Raw genomic sequence first — 23,640 nt, 5'->3', positions numbered from 1 at the left:
AAGTGCCCTGGATTCAAATTTTGCCTTTTCTATAGCCTGAGTGCATTCAAATTTTCTGTACCTCAGTTTCCATTTCTAGAGATTAGGAAGCACTGTTATTAGTTATTAATTACTATTACTATTTTTAAATTATTTCCTTTTTGGCCATGCCCCAGCATGTGGAAGTTCCCAGGCCAGGGACTGAACCCACATTACAGCAGCAACCCAAGCCACTGCAGTGACCACACTGGATCCTTAACCTACTGCACCATAAGGGAATTCCTGGTCGTACTATTTTTGATCATAGGTCTACATTAGATAATTTAATATATGTAAGGTGCCAAGAATATCATTTTAACAAAAATTTTTACTGCCTACAGTGTGCAGGATACTTAAGGTGCCAAGGATTCAGCAGTAAAGAGATTTTCAACCAAAAGTAATAATAAGAATAATAATAATAATGAAAAAGGTGGATAAGTTTAGGGGTAGAGAATTCAATATTAAATAGGGTGGTGAACTGTACAGCAGAAATTGACAGGAGTTCCCGTCGTGGCGCAGTGGTTAACGAATCCGACTAGGAACCATGAGGTTGCGGGTTCGGTCCCTGCCCTTGCTCAGTGGGTTAACGATCCGGTGTTGCCGTGAGCTGTGGTGTAGGTTGCAGACGCGGCTCGGATCCCGCGTTGCTGTGGCTCTGGCGTAGGCCGGTGGCTACAGCTCCGATTCAACCCCTAGTCTGGGAATCTCCATATGACACTGGAGCGGCCCAAAGAAATAGCAACAACAACAACAACAACAACAAAAGACAAAAAAAAAAAAAAAAAAAAAGAAAGAAAAAAAAAGAAATTGACAGACCAATGTAAATCAACTAAAATAGAAAAAATAAAAACCAATAAATAAACAGGGTGGTGAAAGAAAACCTTGCTAAAAAGATGATTCTTGAGCCATCATCTGAAGGAAGAAAGAGAGTAAGCTATGCAAATATCTGGGGGAAAAGGATTTCTTTCTAGGCAGAGAGAACAGAGAGTACAAAGGTTCTGGGAAAAATTGCAATTATGGATAATGTAAAAGAATTCTGATATGTCGAAACTCTGATATGGGTATGGGCTATGGGTCATTCCTATACAAAAACAATGCAGCTACCTAAGAAGTTAAATTTTTAGTTTAAAATTTTTAAAGTTTTGTGAGATTAATTTATGGCATGAGAAGCTCTGCTGATTTTCTCCCCACTGAAATGGTCAAAACTGGTCAAAATTATTTTTTAAAACTGGTCAAAATTACAAACAACAAAGAAACAAACAAAAATGGACCTCTGGAAATGGTTCTAAGGGCATTGCAAATGAAAAAAAAAATCTATTCAAGAAAATCTAGCACAGGGCACTCTATCCAATATTCGGTGACAATCTATATGGGAGAAGCATCTGAAAAAGCATAGATATGTGTATATGTTATAACAGAATCACTTTGCTGTAAAGCAGAAATTATCACAACATTCTAAATCAACTATACTTTGATAAAACTTTAAAAATTTATGTTGGAAAAAAAAAACTAGATAAGAAAGGGAACCGGACTACCAAATCAATGAGGAAGAGCCTCCACTCTAGCTGAGAAGACAGGGCTTCCTCTCCACCCAGCTCCTAGCCAGAGGACTTTCTTCCTGGGACTAGCAGGACTTCAGCACCTCTCACCCTGCCCCTCACTGCCTGTTGCTGAGACTAAGTCCTGACTGAGAGCAGTCAAGAGGTGAGGGAACCCTTCTGCTCAACCCCCAGGTGTGGAACAGAGGCTCCAACTTGGGAGTGGCATGATAGAAATGCAAGAGCCTTGATAACCTCTTGCCCAGTTCCCAAGGTGGTGGTTCCATACCAGAAGAAGCAAGTTAAGAGGACCTCATTGTCCCTATGTTCAGCCCCAGAGCCTAGGATCAAAGAATTTTACTGAGAGGAGATTCAGGACATGAACCAGATAGTTCCTAATCTCTTCCCAAAGGGACAGACTTCATTTGCAACATAAAGTGGAAAAGGTAAGCCTAAGGGTACTCTTAGGAGTAGTGTCAGGGTAGTGAAGGGCAACTGGGAGGAGATCTGATTTATGAATCTAATGAAGATACAGCCAAGACTGAGGCAAGCTAATTTGAAGGAGAAAAAGGAGAATAAGATGGCTGGGAGGAGCCCTCCTGGGGACAGAACAAATATCAAACACTGACATTAGAAAATATGCTTTCAGAGTTCCTGTCTTGGCGCAGCAGAAATGAATCCAACTAGGAACCATGAGGTTTCGGATTTGATCCCTGGCCTCACTCAGTGGGTTAAAGATCCGGTGTTGCTGTGAGCTATGGTGTAGGTCACAGATGTGGCTCAGATCTGGCATTGCTGTGGCTCTGGTATAGGCTGGCAGCAACAGCTCCAATTAGACCCCTGCCCTGGGAACCTCCACACACTGCTGGTGCAGCCCTAAAAAGACAAAAGACCAAAAAAAAAAAAAAAAAAAAAAAAAAGAAAAGGAAAGAAGAAGAAGAAGAAAAGAAAATATGCTTCCAAAGAAGTCCCAATTTGACTGGATTCATTTGTTCAGGAATTAATTCCTCAGGGCATTGTTGAAAATAATAATCAGCTAGCAATTAATGGAGTTTAACAGCTGGGTGTGCTCAGAGAAAGAGTGACTGTGAGCATCCCCAAAGGTGCACCTCCTTGAGGAGCAACATCAGCAGCTTAACATTGTGGGGTTCAAATAGACTTCACTAAAATAATCCAGCCTATCAATAAACAAACAAACAAGCAAATAACAAGCAATAACAAGTCCACTGGACCCAAAGTTGCTAAGAAATATTATCTAAAATTTACAGTTTTCAACAAAAAATTATGAATCATGCAGAGAAACAGGAAAATAACACTCATATACCAGGGATAAAAGCAAGCACCACAAAAGTAACTAGATGTCATATTTAATTTTAAAATGCTTCAAATTAGCCATTATGTATATGCTCACCTAACTAAAGGAAAGAATGATGAAAGAAGTAAAGGAAGGTAGGATGATAATATCACATCAAATGTGAAATATCAATAAAGATAAATTATAAAAAAGAACCAAAAGAGAAATTATAAAAAAGAACCAATTGGAAATTTCTGAAAAATTGAAAACAGAATAACAATAACTGAAATGAAATATTCACTAGAGGGCCTCAACAGATTTGAATAGGTAAAGAAAGATTAGTGACCTTAAAGATAGGAGCTGAATAAAAGGGAGAAAAAAAATGAAGAAAAATGAGAAGAACCTCAGAGATGTGGGATACTATTAGATGTACTAACATACAAGTAACGGAAGTATCAGGATGAGAAGAAAGAACAGAGAAGAAAAAAATTCAAATAAATAATAATGGCTGAAAATTCCAAACTTGTTGAAAAGCAGGAACTTACAAATCCAGGAAGTTTAACAAACTCCAAAGAGGATAAACTCAAAGAGACCCACAGATACAGCACGGTAAAAATGCTTAAAGTCAAAGACAAGGAGAAAATCCTGAAAGCATAAAGATAGAAGAGACAGGTCAGTTACTAGAGATCCTCAATAATATTATCATCTAACTTCTCAGCAGAAACAATGGAGGCCACAAAGCAGCAGGATAAAATACTTGAAGTACTAAAAAATTAATAATTAAAAAAAAATCATCCAAGAAACCTATACCTAGCAACACTCTCTTTCAAAAGTGAAGGCAAAATACTCTCTTAAAGTCAGAAAGAGAAAGACAAACACCATATGGCATCACATATATGTAGAATCTAAAACATGCCACAAATGAACATATCAACAAAACAGAAACAGATTAAAGGACACAGAGAATAGACTTGTGGTTGCCAAGGGGCAGTGGGTTGAGAGAGAATGGATTGGGAGGCTGGGGTTAGCAGATTTAAGTTATTGTACATAGAATGGATAAACAACAAGGTCCTACAGAATAGCACAGGCTATATTCAATATCCTATGATAAACCACATGGAAAATAATATTTTAAATATACATTTTATAAATATAAACTGAATCACTTTGCTGTATATCAAGAATTAACACAATATTGTAAATCACCTATACTTTGATTACAAAAAAAACTTTCTTAGATAAACAAAAACTAAGAGAATTTATTGCCAGCAGAACAGATCCACCTTATAAGAAATACTAAAGGAAGTTCTTTAGGTTTAGAGCAAGTCCCTCCAGACAGTAATCTGAATCCAAAGCACTGTATCAGGCTCCTTGGCATAATGGCTGATTTGAGCACTTGGGACAATGAAAATACATAAGCCTTGATATCTTATTGTGTCATAAAAGAAGGAAGTGTTCAAAGAATGGTGGAGATGTGTTAAAAAGAAGATACGAACCCACTTAAAGGAATTTCTACTGGATAAATCTGTGGCAATTTGAGCACTGCAATAAATAAAATATTAGAACTTATAAGATATAAAATTAAATAGTAAATCATAAGTCCATAATGATTAAATAAAAAACTTAATTATTAAATGAGGTTATTAAATAAGCTGATTGATTGAAAGTGAGGCAAAGCATGGAATATTTCCACAGTTTCAAAGCATCTCTCCACAAAACACAAATTACATAAGAGAAAAGAGTAACTTTACAGTGAAAAAGCCCTGGCAGATATTACTTAATTCAAATGATCAATGTGAATACCAATAATAGGGCAAACTGAAATCATGAGACACCAAGCAATGTGAAGCGTTCAACATCTTGTGATATTCTGAACAAAGATTCTCTGATTGAATCATAAGAAAACACTGGACAAATCCAAATTGAGACACATTGTATAAACACCTAACCTGAGGAACATTCTACAAAGTAATTTTCAAAAGCGTCAAGGTCTCTGTAACGAACAGAACCTAAGGTGACCCTAACCCCACCCCACTGGTCCCTGTCCTTTGGTGCTCACACCTTTGTATAAACACCTCCTTTTCAGTTTGAGCTCGTTACTGGCCTTTAACCAATAGGATATGGCAAAGGTGATGGGCTGTCACTCCATAATTATATGTGGTATATATAAGAGTCCATCTTATTAGCAGAGGTGCTTGGGATACTTCCCCTTACTGTGCATGAAGTGAGGTGCTGGGAAGTAAGTGGCCACGTTGGAAATGTCACATGGCAAGGAGCCGTGCACAACCTCCATGAGCTAAGAGTGGCTTCCAGAAAGAAACGAAGCTTCCATCCTGAAGCAGCAAGGAAACAAATTCCAGTAAGAACCTGAGGGAGCTTGGAAGCAGGTATTTCTCTAGCATAGCTTCTGATGCAACTATAGCATTGGCTGATACCCTGTTGAGACCCTAAAACAGAGAACTCAGCTAAACTGAACTGCTGATCCACAGAAACTTTGAAATTATAAATGTGTAAGGTCTGAAGCTGCTAAGTCTGTGGCAATTGTTACGCAGTGTAGAAAACTAATATAGTTATGAAAATCAATTAAAGACTGGGAAACTGTTTCAGATTAAAGGAGACTAGAGTGATAGACAACTAAGAGCACTGCATGATTTTGAATTTGATTCTTCTGACAATTGGGAACACTTTAATGGAGTCTGAGAGTAATATTATATCAATGGAGTAGTGTTATATCAATGTTATTTTCCTGATTTTGATGGTCATTTTGCAGTTAAGTAAAAAAAAATGAAGTAGGAAATAAACATTAAAGTACTGAAGTGAAAAAAAAATTAATAAAGGTGTTTGTTCTTCACTTAAAAGGATTAACCATTTTTCTCCTTAATTAAAGAAAGGAGACACTGTTTCCTTCCACCTTTTTCCTAATTGTAGGGAAGGGATCAAATGGAATTAATATTTGGTGATCAATTACTATGTGCACAACCATAATATACACTTTACACAAACTATATAATTTAATCCTTGTAACATATGCTAAGGTAAATATCATTATCCCTACTTTATTTATCAGGGAGATTGGATTATCATTCTTAATTCTTCACTGCCTTCCTCTGCCATGTGACTTTTTAGCATCACCCAAAAGGGTAGGCAAGGCCCATTTCTTCAATTCATTCATGTTGAGATTAGTTGATACAACTTCCTTTGACCAAGGATATGTGGGCAGAAATGAACCAAGAATTAAATATGCTTTGTCAACGGATTTCTTCTTGTGCTTCTGCTATTCACCATGTAAAGAACCTGCCTGCATAGCTACTATTCTGAAAACAAGGAGAAATATAAAGTATACCTGAACCTAATTCAAAGGCTGCAGCCAAGACAAGCCAATCCTGGCTGAGCCCAGAAGAATTATAATCTGTTCAAAGACTTGGTGAACAAGAACTATATGTGTAAGTCATTGAAAGAGGGGTTTATAAATTATTGCAGCAATAGCTGACATATACACTGGCTCAAATTCAAACTCTCAAGTTAATGAATCTGTCTGATCCTAAAACCTATCCTCTTTATTACTTACTATACTACTGCAACTCAACTAAGAATATATTCATGGGGGAAAAAACAATCTATTAGTGTTAACTGAAATCTTTTCAAAGTGTCTTCATAACTTATTTTTGTTTCCGACATTACAAGTTTGCATTTTTTAACCATCATCCTTTAATAGTGCTCATGACCATTTAACATAAAATCAAATAAACTGAACATATCTGAAGTGGTAACTTTAGGACTAAGCTATCTTGTTATAGGCTATATTGGTCACAGCTCTTAGATATGAAACTTTGAAATTATTAGAATCTATACTGCAGAAGATATATTATTATGATTAGGATATATATTTAGATCACTTAGGATATTTTAGGATATTGCCAAAGAGTTATGACCCAAAGAATTAAATCCCCAAGGGTCTTGTGGAGTTTTAAAAATTCTTCAGGTGAAATTCAATAGGTATGAGAGAAGCCTCTGATGCCCCATTTTACATACCCTCAGCCTTCCTCTGATTATAGCCACAGCTATTATGGACAACAGATGCAAGTTCACGTTCAGGCTGATATTGTCATACTTCGAGCATGCATTGTGTGTTTTATCTTTCTGCTTCAATGCCTTCACTAAAGATATAAGAGCTTCCCGGACCAACTTGCAAACAAAGTCCAGAAGTTGGAGGAGCTAATTCCTCTAGGGCACTCTCAACCAATGGAGACAATGATGAACGCCCTAGACTTCTTGCCTTTTGGGGAGGTAATTCTGAAAGGCATTCTGTATACTTCTCAAAGATCCAGGTGTAATGGAGCCACCTTTGCCCAGCACCAATCTTGATAACACACCTTTTACTGCTACCTTCTCCTTCCCAGTCCCACTCTTATCACTCCTTTACTCCTTCCTAGAATCGTTTCCCAAGTACTACCTGCACCCAAATTCTTATCTGGAGGGAACCCAAACTAAAACAAAGGCCTTTCCCAGAAATTGAGGATCAAACACTTCTCCTCCCAACCTATATGAGTTTCAACATGGCAAGGGGAGATTTAGAAAGGCAAGATTAGAACTCATTGGATGTGGCTTCCCTATTTTGTTACTTGGGTCACGTTGCCAGATGGACAGTTGGCACCAGGAATGCACCAGGTCACATACTGATCATGAAAAGCTCCCTAACTACAATTCCAGTTATTGGCACCTGCTTGCCATTGTTTTTATTGTGTGGGCACACTGCTGTGACTCCTTACAGTACTAAGGGGAAATGACCTTTAGCACTTAAATCCTTACTCTGTGACTCACAACATAACTTTGGACCTCCCACGAAGCCTCACTTTCCACATATGGAAAGAGAGGATAATGATTCCAGCCTCATTCGTTTATTGGAAGGACAAAAGGAAAATCAAGTAAAAGTGCTTTATAGATTGTAAAAGACTTTATAAAAGCTTTGGAGTTGGCATGGTATATTCATTAAGAGTATCAGGAGTAAAATTACCTGAGTCCAACTTATCAGTTGCAAAACTTTGGGCAACTGACCCTTTGTGCCTCAGATTCCTCATTCCTTCAGGAAAATAATAACAATACCTACTCCAGAGGGATCTTGAGAAGATAAAACAAGGTGATGTATGTATAGAATTTAAAAGGGCCTTGGGGGGAGTTCCCATCATGGCTCAGCAGAAATGAATCTGACTAGTATCCAGGATGCAGGTTCGATCCCTGGCCTCTCTCAGTGGGTTAAGGATTCAGTGTTGCCATGAGCTACAGTATAGGTCACAGACACGGCAAGGATTCTGTGTTGCTATGGCTGTGGCATAGGCCAGCAGCTGTTGCTCTGATTGGGCCCCAGACTGGGAACCTCCATATGCTGCAGGTGCAGCCCTAAAAAGCATTTTTAAAAAAGGCTCCTGAATCACAGGAAAATATTACTCAATATTATTATTATTATTATTATTTGTATAATTAGACAAGCTATTAAGTGCCCCAAATGAGCAAAGCTCTGCAAGGAATCATTGTATTTTTTTATTGTTATTGTATTATTTTGTAAGCAGCTAATGTTGCTTATCCTAAATACAGCCATGTACTCAGATATGTACAATAATACCAAGCAATAAGTACAGAATGTTGGTGGAGGGTTGAAGTTGAGCTGGACAGGCACTGAGGGGTGCTTACTATCTTGGTATATGAAGTTGGAAGTTAAGTGTTTTCATTAGTGAGAGGTGCATAAGCAAAGCCACGGACATGGGAGAGTCATGTGAGAGTTAAAACAAGACAAACGTGTTGGATCCAGGTTGTGAAGTATCCAGAATGGCAGGCCCTGGGGTCTGGATTCTCTCTGAAAAGCCAAAGACAGCCATGGAAGGACTTGAGCAAAGCAACGCGAACAATGTACAGGAAAATTGACTTGACAGTGGTTTGTGTAAAAGAACATCAGTGGGTGGGCTTAGATACCAAGACGTCACTGGGAAGAAAAGCATGGTTCTCCAGGGGTGAAGTGCTCAAGGCCTGAATCCAAGCAGGGCAGTGGGACCAGAACAGTCAAGACAGATGTGCGAGGCATTTTGTTGAACAAGTCAAGAGAGTGAGATGTCCTTTACCTTTTTTAACTTGTAGAACAAACGCAGACCTACCTGGTTCACCTCAACAGCATGGCAACATATATACAAATAACCATAGATTTGTACACAGCTACACAGTACATCCATCCTTATGGTACACGTTTGTGGGGTTTGTAAAAGGTGAACTTTCCTGGATAAGGCTTATGCTTTCTCATTCTGAAGTGATTTGAAAGGTGACCCTGGGAACATAAACAGTGAGTTAATAATAGGTAGCGGCAAGTGTACACATTCCTTGAGAAGTAACTATTATTTCTGAACTATCCATGAAGTTGGGTTGACCTTGTAATCACTACTGCAGAGTAGCTTGTGAGAACTATTATTATCCTTGTTTTACAGATGAGAACATAAAGGTACAAAATGAGAATTTTATAAGCTCCCTTTACAAACCCTGTCTAGCCTTCCAGTCTTAGATTGAATGTCATCTCTCCCTGAAGACTTTTCAGAGGCAAGAAGCCATCCGAACCCTCTGAACACTTGTTTATAGTCTTTCATGATATTTAGAGTTTGTATTAGATTCATTTGTGTACATGTTTGATCTCACTTATTGGATCATAGGTTTCTTTAAGATAGAAGCTATTGTATTCAGCTCTGTATTCCTTGTAGAGCACAGTCTTAGTGCCCGACACATAGTAGGGGGCTCAATAAATGTTTGTTGAATTGAACGACGTGTGAACACTAATAAGCCCTTGTCTGCTATGCATATGTTTATCTGAGTGTATAATTGGTAATTTCCCCATGAATCCCTTGAAGAGTGTGTTGATACCTTAGCAGACTTCTTTGAAGTTCTGGTGCATTTAATTAAAAGTGTAATCTTTTTAGAGTTCTTATATCAAGAAGATAGACTGCATATTGTAAGGTATTTATTGTTCATTCCAAAAAAAAGACCTATGCAATTATTATGTATTCAGTTAACAAAGACACCAAAGATGAGAAATAACTGGGGTTCAAAGTATTAACCACTTCCAGGCTCTCTAAAACTAGATATTTTAAGATGTTCTCTGATCTATTTCATATTCCCCTTTTTGGTCAGAAAGGATCCCTTCCTATATAATTCCACATGATTCTATTTTTCTTGTTTATACCTTGTGTCAGAACTTTTTTTAATGCTGGAGTCTGGGTCTCTGAATTGTCTGTCAAGAGGACCTGTTTTAAGCCAAGAGTTTGCTTATGTGGGATGGAGCCAGGAGGGTGAGTGTGCCTTGCTGGCAAATGCATAGCCACAGCCTTGTGGACTGATGTTGCTGTTGGGGTTCTAGGCTCCCAGCCCAACGGTGGATTGTCCACTACACAGCCTTCCACCTGCCCAAATTTTCTAGGCTTGGGATACAGTAAATAAATCTGGTTTCCCTAAAGGCATTGTGGTATTAGGGTACTGTTTCTCAAACAAGGTTGATCATTAAGACTGACTTAGGGTGCTTGTGAAAAACTGTATTTTTAGGTCTCGTTCTTGAATCTACTTCCTAGATGCTTCAGAGAAGGGGCCAGGAATATCTGTTTTATAACCAAGCACCTCAGATTTAATTTCATGATCAGGCAGATTGGGACACTTTCATGTAGTTTTTTAAATTAACTGGCCCTCGTAGCGTTCACTACTGGTTAGGTGAATCTTAAGCGATGCCTTCCTTCTCTGATTTGGTTTTCTCAATGGTAAAATGGGGATAATTATAGTATCTGCCTATTATTAGGATTTTAAACACTGAAAACCAGCTATGATGGAAAAATAAAAATCATTTTAAAAAAAAGGATTTTAGAGAGGATTAGAATAAATTATAACATATGGTAAAGGCTTAGCATATTATCTAGGACATAGTCAGTACTAAATAAATGTCAGCTATGTAGTAAACCATTCTCCCCTTTTATTCTAAGCAATCTTGCTTTCTAGAGGATGTTGTATATTCCTAGGTTACTTTATCCAGGAAATCTTTCCAGTCCAATTAGAAGAAATTCAAGTCCCATCCTTACTAAACCTGCAGTGTCTCTCCTGGAAGACCATAGCATATATTTTTTAAATTTTATGGCCACACCCATGGCATATGGAAGTTCCTGGACCAGGGTCGGAATCTGAGCTGCAGCTGAGACCTACATCACAGGTGTGGGAATGCCAGATTCTTTTAACCCACCACACCCAGCCAGGGATCTACCTGAGCCATTGCAGTCAGATTCTTAAACCACTGTGCCATGGTAGGAACTCCTGAGAGTGTAGTATTTTAGATCTGGGAAGGACTTAGAGATGTACAATAAAATACACTAATGTCATTTGCTTATTTGTCATCCATTCCTTATTCCTGTTCAGTTAACTCTCTATTTATGTGTAGCTGTAGATGACTCTCCTAGGGCCATCTCCCGTCTACCTTCCACTTAGACTGGGCAATCTGGATGACCTCCACACCCAGAAAATGCCCCCATCAGCTTGTTCCTTTGGTGGTTACAGGGTTTGTCCCTCCACTAGACATCTTTTCATGGCAGCTTTGCCTTCCCTGCCCAAAGATACTCTGTGAATGCATGTTCTGAACTTTAAATACCAACATGTTTTCCTCATTAGTAGTAATGTGAGAGTCAACCTTAATAAATTTTAGTTATATGTTTGCCTAGTTTTCTGTCTACTCACCTGAATCAATGTTGCCTCTATTAGGCTGGATATTCCTGAAAGTCAGGGATTTTCATTTTTTTACATTGTCTTTTGGAAAAATGCTGCACAACTGTATAATAAATGCACAAAAACATGATGCTGATATTGGTAGTAAATACAGTGGAGCTGACTTAGACTACCGTCTTTGTTTCAGAAAATTCTTTTGATCTTAAGGTCTAGTTGCCTGATTCCTTTTCACTTTAAAAACAATTTAACATACAGTCAATCTTTGTCTCTGCACTTCTCCAATTTTACAAACTTTGTGTGTTGCTAATTTGTCAAGCAAAACTTTAAAAAGCATCTCCTAAAAATTTATAATATGGAATTTTGAAGCATTCATATGCTTTTCTTGGCATTTACTTCCTTAAAGAAGTCAAAAAATTATTGAAGCATGACTTTTTCATTCCCGAGACTGCATTGGCTATCCTTAATCAAGCTGTGCTTTTCTCAGTGTTCCCCGTTTAATCTCCTAAAATACTTCCTAAGACTTTGCCCCCCACAATGGAATCAAAACTAAATGGTCTGTAATTTCCTCAAGTGTTCCCAGATCCTGTTGTAAATAATGACATTGTGCTGGCCACTTTCCAGTCTGAATGAAGTGACCTTGTAAAAATGTCTGCTCACTCTTCTATAATGTCTTTTTCTACTTGCTGTAGGGCTCTCGGATACAGCTTGGCAAACAATACCTATTCCAAGAAACACCATTCTTCACCTCAGTCATGTTATTTCCTTCATATAGACAGTACTGTATCCAGAGCTAAAGGACTTATGTTTAGAAGTTAATTAATATTTTAAAATAAGGAATTATAGGTGCACTGTGGCAGAAGGCCAGACTGGACCATCTATGAATATCTGAATTACAGAAAGAAAAATCTATTGTTATTTTGTAAACTCTTAAGAACATGTTGAGCTTCTATTCAGTTAGATAGCTTTTATTGTAATCATGTTCAATACCCCCCCTTTTTTTTAGGAAGGAAACAATTTCCTACTTTATAATACAAAAACATTTAAAATTACTTATTTCAGGTTAACAGTTAGAAAAGGAGTATATCACCTCATTGGTAAAGATAGATCTTTCTGAGCAATTATGCTGCATTCAAATGAGAAATACGTGATGTTCTGGTTGTCCCAATGCTTGCCCTCTGTACCCCTCCACAGGTCAAAAAAAAAAAAAAAAAAAAAAGAATTAGGACATCTGGCAAGGCCCAGGGAAAAGCAGCTAAACTCACTGAAGGGACAGGGTACTTCTCACATGAAGACAGACTAAAAATACAAAAACCTATTAGTGTGAAATAACAAAAGCTGAAAGGGGAGAAGTAACTGGGACCTCTGCTGAATTCCCAGCTATGTGGGACCACCAGCTAGACAAGCTAATTAAAATTAGAAACTCCATTTTTGTTTATGGCCTATGTGCGTATACAAGTTTTATAAATTAGATCTAAGCACTGCAACGAAGAGCAGTTTAATAGATGGAGATGTTGGTAGTGAGTTTTTAACTCTCTTTAAGAAAAACCAGGGGGTAATAAACTTGTGAGACTGTTTTGAACTTCAGAAATCAAAAATTAGGATATTTTTGGAGAGTTTGTAAAGCTAGCAAATAAGCTGGCAGAATTTTTTCCTCATAAAATAAGAACAAAACAACCTTTTTTTAAAAAAAATTGGTTGTTTGCTTCTGGTTTTGAGTAAAGCAATTGCTTCTGCTTGTGTTTTCCTAACTATAAACATCAATGCATGAGTGGGGGTCAATGTGTACTCATTTACCTTTCTCCGGCTTTGTTCAGCTCTAGCAAACACCTACAACACAGTATGTGCCATTGTAGGAGATTGGCAGCAAGGTCCTATTTAATTAACTAATTAGATGACTACACCTAAATTAGCATTATTAGGCCTTTTATAATGATTGTTGAAGCATTGTAAATTAATTTTCTTACTGGCTATGACCATGATTTACTGCTATCAGAGTATTAAGAGATAATGCCATGCACAGTAGGAAATCGCTATCGGCAGAAAATGAACATGGTCATCCTTGGATCACCAATTAGGAAACCTATTGTGTAGCAAAAACATCATTTCTATGCTGTAATATGATCAAATAACCATTAATTACCTTCACTAGTGAGAATTACCTTCTTTGTTGGAGAAGTATTGCATCCATATTATAGTTCAAAAATGTCAGGAGGAACTAGCAACAAACACATCAATTTCTAAAAATGGTACATGTAATCCAAATCATATTAACCTAACATGCTACATGTCATGTTAAATTAACATAAGCTTTGTTACTAAGTCTGAATAATATAGCTTACCTCTTAGCCTTTAGATGTATTGATTAAATAGGTCATGCTCACCTGCCTACAAATACAAATATAATCAAACTGTATGTTTTCTAGGGAACTGAAATGGCAGAAAACCCAGATAAATATCCAATCCAGATTCATAATAACTGAGAGCCTGTTTGCTTGACTAATACAGAGATGACAGAATGAAGACAGGCAAGTCCCTGGACCATATGCGTGTGTGTGTGTGTGTGTGCGTGTCTGTGTGTGTGTGTGTCTGTGTGTGTGTGTGTATGTGTGTCCATGTGTGTAAATAGGCATACTTTCTATGACCAGAGTCCAGGAATTTGCATGAGATTCTCAAGGCAATCCGCAGCAGACCCACGAGCCCTCCAAAGAACACTTCCTTAGAAGGCTCCCATGTAAGCATTCACTTTGGAGCAGATGGCTTGTAGACGATCGTACTGTTCAGCAGCCACAAATGAACCTAACTGCCCAAGTGAGGCTCAGCCCTGCATGGCCATCAGAGCCTCACTGGCAGGGATGTGGTGTGATGGTCAGGAGAGGCAGTCCTGAATTAGGCTGCTGCTAGGATTTGGTCCCAAGTCCTACCCTTCCTTTATAAGCTGTATTCCCTTGGGCAAGGTACCCTAACTTCTTTATGGCTCAATTTGGCTCATCTTTAAAATATAATTCACCTCCAAAGTTTGTTGTGACTATCTATATTGTTAGGGAGTTTCTGGTGATCAAAACAATAGAAATAAAATAATAATACATTTGACTATGCAAAAATTTAAGTCACTTTAGGACAAAGTTATCAAGGACAAAAATAACATAAAATGATATATTTATTTAAAAATAATCCAGCAGCAGGGCAGAGAGATAGAAGCAATGCTGGGAGGGGTGGTAGTAAACAAATTAAGTTTTTCTACATATTGGTAATACTGGGTATTTAGTTCCTAAAAATTCATTAATCTATTCTATTCTTGGATATGTGTGAATTTTCTGAGGTAAAATATTTAAAAAAAACATAAAAATACCATAGACAATATTAGAAAACTGATGTCAAATTAAGGAAAAAATAAGACATGTAATAAGCTTTTTCCTCTCATATAAAAGGAGGTCGAGCAAATTAATTTAAAAAGGCAAAAAAACCCAATAGAAATAGAACCAAAATAGAAAATGAACACAATCAATTACAGAAAAAGGGAAAACTATATATAATAACATGTAAAATATATTGTTTCATCTTTATAAAAATTGTGTATTATTATTTTAAACTATATCTAAACTTTAAATTTGAGTTAAATACTATAAATTATATTTATATTTTATGAAATAAAATTGTATTATATTTAAATATATCAAGTAATGCTCATTTTACTCATAATAGGAGAATTATAAATTAAAACAACAGTGAAAATCCATTTTTGACCCATCAAATTGGCAAAGATCAGAAAGTTTGATAATACATTATGGGTAAAAGCATAAAGTATAACATCTTAGTTTGTTATGCTTTTACAAAATTTGTGAAAAGTTAAAATGCACATTCCATTTAACCCATCAATTCCACTTCTAGGAATTATCTTACATTTATACTCATACATGAACTGAAAGCAACATATACAAAGATATTAAATACAGGTGGTTATAATAGCAAAAGATTTGCAACACCCTAAATGTCTATTAAGAAGGAACGAGTTAAATTATAGCGTATCCATACAACGGAATACTAAGAGGCAGTTTAAAAGAATGAGGCAGCTCCAGAATGTAAGTTTGGTCTCTAATATATTGAAAATGAAAACAAATGACAGCACCAGATCCTTAACTTGCTGTGTCACCAGGGAACTCCATTTAACTGTTTAGAATTATGTTGGCATGTATTAAATGCTCAATAAATATTACCTACTCTTTTTATTGCTACTTCACTGTTATTCCAACCTCCATTGAGCTTTACCTTTCACTACACCATTATACATGCCTTCTTACAATACCAGAGTCAACAACAACTAGTCCCCAAATATGCCCTGTGTTTTGCTATTTCCATACTCATATTCATGGGCTTACCTCCTCTTTGATGTTCCCTTTTCCATGTTGTTGAAATTCTACTTACTCTTCAAGGTCCACTGCATATACCACCTCCTCCTGAATTATATAATAGCTGTGTAATCTTGAGAAATTTATGTAACTGCTTAAGCCTCAGTTTTCACATCTGTTAAATGGAAGGTAATAATAGACACCATAAGGATTCAATGTATAAGACAAGTAGATCTACTCATGCCTTTACCCAACATATAGTTCTTTTTAAACTTACTGTATTGAAGTACAGTTGATCTGCAATGTTGTGTTAATTTCTGCTGTATAGCAAAGTGATTCAGGAATACATATATATATGTATACATTCTTTTTCATATTCTTCTCCATTATGGTTTATCTCAGGATGTTGAATCGACATATAGGTCTTGATCACCTATTTTGTGCAGGCCCTGTGATATGCACTAGGTCTAAAACTATGAAAAAACTGACAATATCTCTGCCCTCATGAAGCTCATAGTCTAGAAAGGAAATTTCTACTGCTGGTACATACAGAGTGTGAAGTCCAGTGGAGGGGCATCTACCAGACAAAAGCAAACCCTCGGGGGAGAAAGAGTTGAGCTGGATGGAAAGTCAGAAACAAAATCTGATTTTAACTTTGACCCCTAAGAAGTTTTAGGAAGGGAGAAGCAAAGAATTTGGAAAGATTAGTCTTGGCACTGCTCATGCTTGTGACCATCTTGGGTCATTGTCTCTGTGCTTCTGATAATCAAAAGTGATCCACAGACTGTGTTCCTCCCACCCTTAGTTCTGAACTCTCAAGGAAGTCATCCTCTTGTTGCTCCAACCCTCTCAGCCTCCATAAAACCCAGCTCTCCAGACCATCACAGAGAAAAACGAAGTTCTTAGCAGAAGCATCCAGCAGTTCTCAAATGGTGTTGCAGGGAGAAATAAAGGCTTTATTTATTTACTTATTTATTTCTTTTTTATGGCCAAACTTGTGGCATATGGAAGCTCCAGGGCTAGCTAAGGGTAGAACCAGAGCTGCAATTGCCAGCCTACACCAGAACCAGATCCAAGCTAAATCTTCGACCTACGCCACAGCTCATGGCAACTCCAGATCCTTAACCCATTGAGTGAGGCCAGGGATTGAACCCGCATCCTCATGGATACTAGTCAAGTTCTTAACCCGATGAGCCACAATGGGGTCTCCAAGGCTTAATTTAGATCTTCCCTTGTCCCAACCAAGGGATACTGCCTTCCAGCATTGAGTATCCAAGGGTAGGGTCCCCCAAGTCCTATGATCCACCCACCTGTGCCCTCCCCACCTGCATTCTCTCCCCTCCTTTGGACCCCACTACAGCCTCCATCTCAAACCTTCTTCACGTCTTCCATTAGGTGATCCCCGCTGCTCTCTCTGAGACCTCACCTTTCAGGAGAAAGCTTCTTCCTCTGGCTCCTCACAACACTTGAAAACTCATTAAGCGAGGCTTCAGGTGTGACTCAGGTGTGAGGTGAGGTTCTCCAGTCAGTAGCATCCAGAGGCGTATTTTTGTTTCCTGAAGAAAATGGAATGAAAATCTCATCTCCCCACTGGTGAGAGATGTGTCGTCAGTGAAGCATGTACAACTTGGGATAATAATCATTCACTTTATTAGACGAATTCTCCGTAAAGAAGATTTCTCCTATTAGCCAGGTGTTGGCTTTGACCTTTAAAGACCACCACAACCATCTACCTCTGAGAAACATTATGCTGAGAAACATTTTCTTCTTACAGCTGGAGCCTGACAGTTTTATGAAAGCAACCCTTGAACTGCTTGGAAGAATCAGCACTAGTTCCAATAAAAGTCAGCAAGGTCCTCTGGACAGCAGACATCCTTTGGATGGAGGTCAAAGAAAAGGTTTGCCAGTTTGCACAGCCACAAGTTGCATGATCTTTCTATCAAGAATTTACTGTTGGTTTGCCTTTTTTGAGGGAAAGTCACACATCAAACCCGAAAGCAAACAAATAAACAAAAAAAAACTCACCTTTGAGCCAAGATGAAACTGATTCTCAGAAGAATCCTTAAGTAAGCCCAGGGGTCTCCACACGACTTCTGTAACCATACCAGCTCCACTTCCAACAACAGGGAAAAGAGGATTTCGTTAGCTTTGATCAAGCGGTATGAACTGAAGATCTGGTCATGGTTCAGCACACACAAAATCACGTGTTGTCACAGCAGCACCTGCGTAGGCCACACCAGGAAGCCCCAGATTGCCTTAGGCGGGAAGCCCAAAGCCTCTCTGAGCATGTGCAAGGCAACAGATTTATGCTGCCCTCTGCTGGTGAGCAGCTCTGCTGCAAATTTTTTACAGGGGGAACCCGGCCTGGGTTGGTTGACTACTACCCCAGGCCCAGCCCCATTTCCTAGCAGCCTCAAAGAGAAATAACCTGCTAAACTTAAACGTTGAGAGGGGTGGGGCTGAGGTGTAAATAGAGTGGGGGAGAGTATAGAAGCAGAGAAACGGACCACAAACCAGGGATATGTCACTGTTAGAATCCACTCTAGCCCACAGGGTTAGCTGAGTGTTTGCGTTGTGGAGAGACAGTAATGTTCATTCGGACGCTCTTGTGACATTTGAGTCACTTAGTACTGAATGCATTCTGTGATGTAGTCAGAAAATGCATTTCACTAATGCTTCCCTAATTCATGGGAGCTGCTGTTTTACTAGTCACCATGATCCTTAATCAGTGGAGTTGTATAGCATGTAGATAGTTTATAAAAGTGCTTAATAAAAATCATTTAATTCTAAATTACATGAGTGCACTTAACCCTAAAGATATTAAAACTGATTGTTTGATGTATTGCCATGAGTAGGTAGAAATTCAAAAATAAAAGCTTCCTGCACTTAAATCAAAGAGCACCAAGCTCATAGCCACTCGGTAGAAGCACATGCATCAGTGTCATGAAGCTGGGCTATGAGAAACTAACCCATTTTAGGCTTTTAAACTGTAAATATGAAATACTTGAATTTGATCAGTGGTAAGACACATAAGTGAGTTTTCCTGAGCAAAGTACTGTGTGTGTGACCTGATAGCCTGTTAAAACCCTGTGGAGATCACCTGTCGCTTATTTGCAGACTTGGTGAGGGCAGTGGGGCCAGCCACTGGTGTTTGGCAGGCTAATATGAGATGCTTGTCAAGACTCTAGCCTGGAGGCAGGTCTGGTTTGAGCCAATAGGATACTTGGCATTTTCACTGACTGCATTTTTCTCCTTGTGTTTTCACCGTAACTACATTCACACTTGCTTGACTCTAGTACAGCCCTCAGCACAAGACCATGCCGGTGAGGAAACTCAAATTGGTCTCAAATACAGAGCAAAATTAATTTTGGAGGGGTATGCCTGTCCAATTTGCATTCGTCTTAACTAATCCTCCAACAATTTGCCACTGTTTACTCAAATTATCTGGTTAATATGATATCATCAATATAATGAAACCAAATGATGTTCTGTAGAATATCCTCATTTTCTAAGTAGCTTCAGATTATATTATGGCATGAGGAAGTTCCAGGGCCAGAGATCAAACCCATGCCACAGCAGTGACAAAGCTGGATCCTTAATCTCCTGAGCCACCAGGGAACTCTAAGAATTCACCTACCTTTTGTATTGAGCCAGACTTGGGGATTAAATGGAGATATGAACAGGGAACACTGCCCCTGCATCCTTTGCATCTCTAAGGGTGACACTAACCTCTGCCATTCTCCCCAGGAGGTGATAATACTGTTGATTAATAGCTTGCCAGGTGGGGAAGCAGGTTCAGAGGCTTCCACTTGGTCTTCCCAACTATGAGAGATCTTGCTCCACAGAAGAATGAACCAAAGAGGAGGTTCTTGCAACTCTCTTACAATTAGACATTCAAGGACTAGCAAAACGACCACAGGGTAGATTTCAGTTCCTGGTCAGGCCCCACTCCTCGTCTGGTTTTTACACACTCCCTGCTAATAAGAGAGTTGTTCAAAACACTTCAGGTCTCCAGGTATCGTTATCAACTGAAACCCTGTGTCACTGAAATGTCTGGGTGGAGCCTACCTTATTCTACATCTACCTTAATAAATGGCCATGGCCCCCGCTCCCCAGGAATGACCAAGGGCATCATCGGCTGGTACCAACACCCTGCTATTCTGAAATTACAAAATTTCTTTTCAATGTATTGTTCTTCCTCAGAGTTTGACTATTATCACTGATTTATTCTTCCAGATAAAACTTAATAAGTCCTCTACTCTCCAAAAACAATGGTCTGGATGTTTATTAAAATTGTGTTATATTTACAGGCTATTTCAGAGAGTGTTGATGTATTTATGATATGGAGTTTTTCCCTCTGGGAACCTGGTATTTCTCCCCAATTATTCAATTTTTATTTTGTGTACTTCAGTGAAGTTTTAGAGTTTTCTTCAATGCAGATTCTGATGTTGATTTGTGCGTGGTGGTGGTGGGGGGAGGTGATTGTGCATGAGTTTTTCTCTCATGTACAATAGCCCCCATACGTTTTTTGACATTTTTGACATTTTACCAGAAAATGATTGATTTATATGTTTTCATTATCTATTCCTCTTCCTGAATTTTATTAGCTTAATTGATTTTAGAGGATTCATTGACACTTCCCTTTGCAAACTTTATACATCTTTTTTTTTTTTTCTCATGTGTTTCCTGGATCCTCCAGAAGAGTGACACCTTTGTCTCCCTCCTGACCTTAAAAGGAAGGCCTCTAATGTTTTTATCATTAAGTTTGAGTTTGTGATAAATCCCCTATATCACTTTATCAACATTTTCTTCTCTTTCTAGTTTATTAGGAGTTTTAATAATAACGAATAGTTGGAGTTCCTGTTGTGGCTCAGTGGAAATGAATCCGACTAGTATCTATGAGGATGTGGGTTCAATCCCCGCCCTCCTCAGTGGGTTAAGGATCCATCGTTGCCATGAACTGTGGTGTAGGTTGCAGACATGACTCAGATCATGGCTGGCATGGCTGTGGCTGTGGCATAGGCCAGCAGCTGCAGCTCAAATTTGATCCCTAGCCTGGGGTGTAGCCCTAAAAAGAAAAAGAAAAAAAAAAAAAAACTACTGAAATGGTTTACATCTTTTTTTCTTATACTATGTCTTCAAAATCTCAGCATCTATTTTGCACTCACCCTCTCAAACCAGACCAGCCATATTTCAGGTGTTCAGTAGGCACACGTGGCTAGTGGTTACCATATTGGATAGCACAGTTCTAGACGAGAGACGATGCTTATTCAGGTTCTGTGGGGGACCTTTGCACATGAAGAAAGCTACAGACTAGTCCAGGGTTCATCCTAGGTGGTTAGGAGTGGTTCTTACCAAGTCCTTGTTACCCTTGGTCTCCCTGTACACCACACAGAGCTATGAGGCCAAGTATGGCTGGGAGGGTCCTGCGTGCAAGCTGAGTGTGGCCAGCAAGGAGCCTTCACCACCGTTAGCAGCTAACAGTGCCAGGCACTAGGAGATGAAAGGCACACATACACTGCTACCTCTCTAGGGAACGTTACAGGCATGTAGTGAGAATGCTGCTTTCTTCAGAATGTAAAGCCACACCTTCAATGCCATCATCATGGACGCTCCCGTCACCTGAAGAAAAAGCCACAGAAGAGTAAATACAGCTCATGTGTGGGTGCCCTGGCCAAGGTAAGCTCCAGATATCCACACCCTCCAGGGACATCATTCCATCTGAGGGAGGAGATTAAAAAAAATGTCCTAAGCAGGAAACTTTGACCACTTCCAAGGCGTGAGCTGTTTGTCCTGCTTAGGCCTGTCTGCTGGCTCCCTCTAACAGGGACTGCAGTGAGTGTTTGCTGGGCCCAACCTCTACTCTCTTGGGGTCAGAAATAAGAAAAAAAAATGAGCCTTTGTCTCCCAGCCCCATACTCTGGTGACCTCAATTGAGAAGCCTGGTGCCAACTGGCACCAAGCATAGGGTAGAGCGAAGAGTCGACTGGGCACTCTCAGCCTGGCACCCTCTTGGTGGGCAGTAACCCAAAGCAGTCTTTCCCTCTGTTTCTCCCTCCCCTCAGCTCCATTTTCAATTAAAACAGTCAGGTACACAAATTAGCATCAGAACCAAAATGGTTTCCTGGGAAACTAATGACAAAAATCCCAGTTTTAAAATATTTTCTTTGCATCCTAGAGAGCAAAGCCATGCCTTTCACAAGGACAAAAGCCCTGAGCCACAGAACTCCATCTCATATAAAGAAGTGTTATTGACCAAAGACTCTGGAATAGATGAAAAGTGCTATTTGAGGCTTTCAGGACATGCTTTATGTATTTTCCTATACCTTGCTCCCATGTAATCCTTGCCCACCATTCACTCATGCCTGTTTTCACTGAAGTAAGCATTTCCTTGTTAATTCTTTTCTCAGCGGTCCTTCCTCCTGCAAAAAGTTGAACTCTAGAATGCAAGCAGATGGAGGATGGTCCAGAAATGTTTGCCACAGAGAAGAGAAGAGTAGAGAAGACTCAATGTCATTCCTCTACCCATCAAAATATACCCGTCAGAAATTATATGAGAAAAAAAATTGTCAGCAATAGTGATAATAATGTGCATTTGTGTAGTGATTCGTAGTTTACAGCATGCCTTACCATATAGTTCCTCAATTCAACTTCATAGGAATTGCATGGAAACCACAGGTTCAGTCTTTATGGGATGTCTTTCCTAGGAGCATTCATGCAATAGACAGAGGGACTGAGAGCCTACTGTGTGCAGTCTTGTGGCATGCACTGGGGAACGGAGCTTTCAAGACCTGGCTCCTTCTGGGAGGAAGCTGAGTCTTATGGGGCAAATAGAAAGTAGGTGATTAAAACCTATATAGGAGTGCCTGTCATGGCTCAGCAGAAACGAATCTGACTAGTATCCATGAGAACACAGGTTCGATCCCTGGCCTCACTGGGTGGGTTAAGGATCTGGTATTGCCATGAGCTGTGGTGTAGGTCGCAGACATGGCTTGGATCTGTCATTGCTGTGGCTGTGGTATAGGCTGGAAGCTGCAGCTCCAATTCAATCCCTAGCCTGGGAACCACCGTATGCTGCAGGTGTGGCCCTAAAAAGACAATTAAATAAATAAATAAATAAGTAAGTAAATAAATAAATAAATAAATCCCATATAAACCTTCTGCCAGTGGTACAAAGTATAAGAAGGGCCCTTGGGAGTTCCCTAGTGGCTCAGTGGGTTAAGGATCGATGTTGTCACTGCAGTGGTATGGGTTTGATCCCTGGCTCAGACCCTCCACAGACTGGGAGTGTGGCCAAAAAAAGGGAGGGCCCTCAGTGAAGAATTTTCATATCAGATAAGCCCTTAATTCAAAGAAATTAAACTCCTTAACAACAGAATTTCTGGTGTTCTAACAAGCTAGTAAGGGAGGTACTGGCAGAGAGGCCTTCCTGAGGACCCCCAAATCACACAGCACTGGCTCTGCCTTATCTAGAAGGAATAGCTTGAGTACGCCTGTAATACATATGTATTGTCTATGGAGTGAAAGTGTGAAACTCAGTGTGGTAGTCCTAACAGTTGGTATGTCTCTAAGCAGACAGGCAGACACTTTCACAATATACCAAGATCCAGATGCTCTCCAAACAAGGACTAGATTCCCAAGGCCGAGTAGTGACTTCTGAATAAAGATTTTATAATGCCCTCCTACTGGCATTTCCTCCAGAATCTGGAAGTAA

This window comes from Sus scrofa, chromosome 7 (genome assembly GCF_054392235.1).
Source record: "Sus scrofa isolate SSC_HxYL_T2T_F1_AM1 chromosome 7, Sscrofa_HxYL_maternal_Yorkshire_Landrace_v2.0, whole genome shotgun sequence".
Classification (NCBI taxonomy): domain Eukaryota; kingdom Metazoa; phylum Chordata; class Mammalia; order Artiodactyla; family Suidae; genus Sus; species Sus scrofa.
The sequence above is the reverse complement of the archived record's forward strand: the minus strand, read 5'-3'. Positions refer to the sequence as shown.